This window comes from Sapajus apella, unplaced genomic scaffold (genome assembly GCF_009761245.1).
Source record: "Sapajus apella isolate SASKATOON/1434 unplaced genomic scaffold, GSC_monkey_1.0 scaffold16, whole genome shotgun sequence".
Taxonomy (NCBI): domain Eukaryota; kingdom Metazoa; phylum Chordata; class Mammalia; order Primates; family Cebidae; genus Sapajus; species Sapajus apella.
The window spans coordinates 16,924,838-16,929,555 of record NW_022436956.1 but is presented as its reverse complement, the minus strand read 5'-3'; the positions used below and the strand labels follow the sequence as shown (position 1 = coordinate 16,929,555).

At 41.4% G+C, this 4,718-nt stretch overlaps 2 pseudogenes across 2 annotated transcripts; both read right to left on the bottom strand.

Annotated features, from left to right (window-relative positions):
* LOC116556207 lies at positions 1 to 2,158 on the bottom strand (annotated as a pseudogene). Its single transcript, XR_004270886.1, has one exon. The product of XR_004270886.1 is annotated as a calcium uniporter protein, mitochondrial pseudogene (transcript).
* Positions 2,159 to 2,926: 768 nt separating this feature from the next.
* On the bottom strand, positions 2,927 to 3,976 carry LOC116556206 (annotated as a pseudogene). The gene has a single exon (XR_004270885.1). The product of XR_004270885.1 is annotated as an S-phase kinase-associated protein 1 pseudogene (transcript).
* Between the last annotated feature and the right edge of the window lie 742 nt (positions 3,977 to 4,718).

The window sequence follows — 4,718 nt, the reverse complement described above, 5'->3', positions numbered from 1 at the left end:
TAAAGATAAATTGCACCCTTTGAGATCCACACACTTGATTTACAACAACTGAAGTTGTGGAGGTGTGAGGACTCCCAAACAGTGTGGAAGTGTGTGTCCTTTGAGATGAACAAAGCCTCCAGACAAGGCAGTGCCATCTGGCTGGCCTGGAATGCTGTCACACAAGCAGATTAGCAATAAAATTATTTGGGTTGAAATGGCTACAGAGCCATGATTTTTAGCCAGTTTGTAAACCTTACATCTTCCTGATTTGGTAGTACAGCTGAACACCCCTCCCCTCTCTGACTTGTGTAGTGGAAGGAGAGGGGATTATCAATAGATACGCATATAAAGGAGGGCAAATTTTCCTCCTGTGAAAGACTAATTAATAGAAAAACAAAATCAAACCAACAACCTCATGCAGTGTTGCCAGTGATTTTTAGACACTGATCCAGAGCACTGGGCTATACAGACATTTAAGAAAGTATTAAGAGATAAAGTATCAATTATTAAACAGTTGTAAGTTGGTTCCAATTATCAAATGGAAAAAAATGAGTGTAGCTAAGAGGCACAGGTAGGTGGTCAGTAAAGGGGTGCAGGAGGGAGAGATTCCTGGTAACTCTGCAGAGACTGGGTCCGATTTAAAATAAATGCTAATGATATGCACTCAGATTGCCATCCACATATCATGAGAATCTGCTTTTCTGGTATATTTATTTACTCCTATGTCAAAAATAGGGAAAGTTAAATTAAAAAAAAAATAGAGCAGAGTGGGGTGCTGGTGTGTTACTGTTTTGCTGACTCTGCAGAGAAGATGCAAGAAACAAACACCCCCAGCGTCACTTTCTCTTTATGAATCTCTCGACTATATAACTGCATCATTTTTATCCAGAAAGTGAGATACTTGGTTAAGACAATATTCACTAAGCCCTTTGATCTTATATTCCACAATGCCTGATCCTCAGGTTTTAACACTCCCTTCTTCCCTCAGATCCTTTCTGTTTTTATTTTATAATTAAAGGTAAAAACGCTCTACCCCCACATGGTTCCCAGCTTCCACCTGCAATGCTTTAATTAAAAAGGCAAACAGGTGTTCCTTCTGCTGGGATTCAGAGGCTCTTTGCAGATCAATCTTTTTCACCAATTTGTCGGAGAGGCAGATGTACTTGTAATGGGTCTCTCAGTCTCTTAAGGTCCATTTCTGCCTGAGCAATTGCATCCTTGAGTTGATTGTATTTCTCTAGGTCAAAACGTGACTTTTTGGCTCCTTTATGGAAAAATAATAAGTATTGTCTGTCTCTGGCTTCTGGATAAACATACTCCTGGCGTGTCATTACAAAATACGCATACATTGCCATGGCACTTCCATAAGTGATGAAGTAGGTGACCGGCGGCTCCCTGATGTCCCAGGAATATTCCCACCAGGTAAGCCGGGCCAAAATGCCAAACTGTGTGGCCATGTAGGCAAGGCCACCCCATAGCACCAAAGTGGTCCTCTTCTCAGCTTTTCTGCTAATCTCAATTCTTACCTTTTCCTGGGGAGCCAGTTGCTCTTTGAGATCCTCTAGTCTTTCAAAAGCTCCCTTTCCTTGTTTAACTGGTGCTGCTCAATGCACAGTGTGGTATATAGCTGCTGGACCAATGTCTTTACATCATTCAACGTTGCTGCATTTTCATGACTTAAGAGGTCTCTTTTTGGTGGTCGTACATGATATGTCAAGTCATTAATGACCAGCTTAAAGTCATCAAGGAGGAGGAGATCTATCCCTGCTGAAGCAGCAACACGAACGCCATCTGGTGAATAGACAGCAACTCTGTCAATTCCCCGATCCTCTTCTTGCAGTTGTAAAAACACACCAACAGAGTCAGAGATAGGCTTGAGTGTGAACGGACAGCGTTCACGCCGGGATGGTAGCCTCACAGATATCACAGGTAACCCATTTTGATAAATCACTGTAACATCATCAGAGGGCACAACAGTACGGCAATAAACAACTCTCAAATTCTGCCAGGAAGAGAGCCTCTGGTGTACCGTCCGGTGGTGCTGCTGCTGCCGGTGGCGGCTGACGCCCAGCCCGGGGAAACAGCCTGCAGTCAGCGCCCCGCAGCCCCCGGCGCCCGCTCCGCCGCCCCGAGAGGACAGGAGCAGCAGGAGCGATCTACCTGCGGCGGCCGCCATCTCTCAACTGCTTTTTTAAATCTTATAGTAGAGATAGTCTGTCTATATTGCCCAGGCTGGTCTTGAACTCTTGGCCTCAAGCAATCCCTCTGACTTGGCCTCCTAAAGCTCTGGGATTACTGGCCTATAATTATCTCCAGTCATTATCACATTCTAAAATAATTAGCATTTCCTAAATATCAAATAACTAATGTTACAATCAATTTCCAGTTATCTCATAAATGTTATAAAATGTTTTAACCATTTGTTTATTTGAATTAGGGTCCAAATAAATTCTAAAATTTGCAGTTGGTCTCTATGAATCTATGGGTTCCTTATTATTGTTTATTATTATTTCTTATTATTTTTATTTTTTTTAACAATATAACTTACTTTTTATTGAAAGTATCCTGCACTCATGATGGATGTTTTCTGAATTTTACCACATATTTTAATGTTAAAAGTTAAATTATTTTTTACATGCAAGTAATGTAAATAATTTTCCCCACATGGGAGCACTGATTATAAAAAGATGACACCCCACATAGGTTAAGTGTCTTTAACTGAAAAGCTAACAAACTGTCCAGTTCCATTTCTCCCAAAAAACCACAAACTGGGTAGGAACTGAGTCTCTAGGCAATATATTTAAAGCTAAGAGGATTAAAAATAAAATTAAAGATAAGGAAAACAAGTCCTCAGATGCAATGAAGGGAGGAGCCCTGCTAAATACAGGCTACTCAATACAGTGGTAGTCCTTGCCTGCAGGAGGCTGAAAGACATGCTAGTAACTCCACTCAGAACATTTACTTCAAGAAGCCTTTTCCAGTTTCCAACTCATGAATAAAGATAATATTTTGTTAATTCTATTCCAGATAACTTTTTTGCAGGTTGTTTTATTTACAATGCCAACTTTTAAAAGGTCACTAAAGTTAACTGGACAATAAACTAGGCAGACATTGCTTTACAAAAAAGAGGGAAAGCCCAAAATGCCACTTATAGAGAACCCACAGTTCAGTTTTATTCAGAGCGAAGAAAAAAGAAACTTTCAATCATACTAGAAGAAACTCAGCCATAGATTTGGAATCTGTACTCAAACTACACATGCAATGAGGACAATATTCTGCTAATACAATTGACTTGCTGCTGCTTTTGTCTACTGTTTGTCTAATATTAACAATTATAAACAGAGCAGTGCAACTAGTATTTGGAACAATCCTTACAGTGTTACAGTGTCAGGCACAACATTTCACTTCTCTTCACATCACTGGTTCTCTTTGCGTACCTGGGCTTCCTCCTCTTCGGTAAAGTCATTTTTGATATTGAAGGTCTTGCGAATCTCTTCAGGAGTTTTCCCCTTGATCATATTGGCAACAGTCTTGCATGTAACATCAAGCAAACCTTTGATGTCTAAGAAGTTTGCAGCCAGAATGAGTTCAAAAAGTGTTCCTTGGTCAACTTTCAGGAATTCTTGGTCCCAAACAGGAATATCATCTGTTTGCTTTTCTTTGTTCTCATCATCCTCAGGAGGAGGAGGCTCATCCTTGTGGTGGGTGCACCCCTGAATGACCTTTTTTAATGTTGCCGCACTAACATTTGGCAGAGGAACTGGGTCATCATCTCCTTCATCATCCATTCCCAAATCTTCCAACATGGTCTTGATAGTCACAGATTGTTTGGCAATTTCCACATCAACTTCAAATATCTCTCCATCAGAACTCTGCAATTTAATTGAAGGCATGGCGTTCGGTGTTAAGGAGATGGCTGGCCGAAGGCTGACGAGAGCCGCAAGGCGTCAGACAAGAGAGAGAAAGGCTAAGAACGAAGCCACTACAGCGGCGCGGCGCGGCGTCTGCTCTTATTTTATTTTATTTTGTAATGAAGTCTCGCTCTGTTGCTCAGGATGGAGTGCAGTGGCACGATCTCGGCTCACTGCAACCTCCACCTCTCGGGTTCAAGCGATTCTTCTGCCTCAGCCTCCTGGATAGCTGGGATTACAGGCACACACCACCACTCTTGGCTAATTTTTGTATTTTTCGTAGAGATGGGATTTCACCATATTGGCCAGACTGGTCTCGAACTCCTGACCTCATGATCACCCACCTTGGCCTCTCACAGTTCTGGGATTACAGGCATGAGCCACTGCACCTGGCCTCCTTATTATTTTTATTTCCTTGCAATTTATATTTAAGAAATCAAGTCATTTGTCTAATGGTTTCCCACAGTATTTTTTTTTTCTGCCTGCATCATGAAGGTGTTGTTTAATATGTTCTGTATTTCCTGTAAATTGGTATTGTATTTAAAGCAGTAGTTTTCCATCTTTAGTGAGCATCAGAATCACCTGAATGATTTGTTACAACAAGTTGCTGGGCCCTACCCTCAGAGTTTCTAATTCCGGTTTAGGATAAGTCCCAAAAGTTTGCACTTCCGGCAACCTCCTACGTGGTTGATGCTGACCACACCTTGGAAATTATTGATGTAGACTGAACTGAGGCTCAATCAGATTTAAATCTGAGTTTTTTTTAAAAGCAAGACTATCTCACAGGCAGTGTCGTGTTCTTCCTTCAGGAGGAACACAGTATGT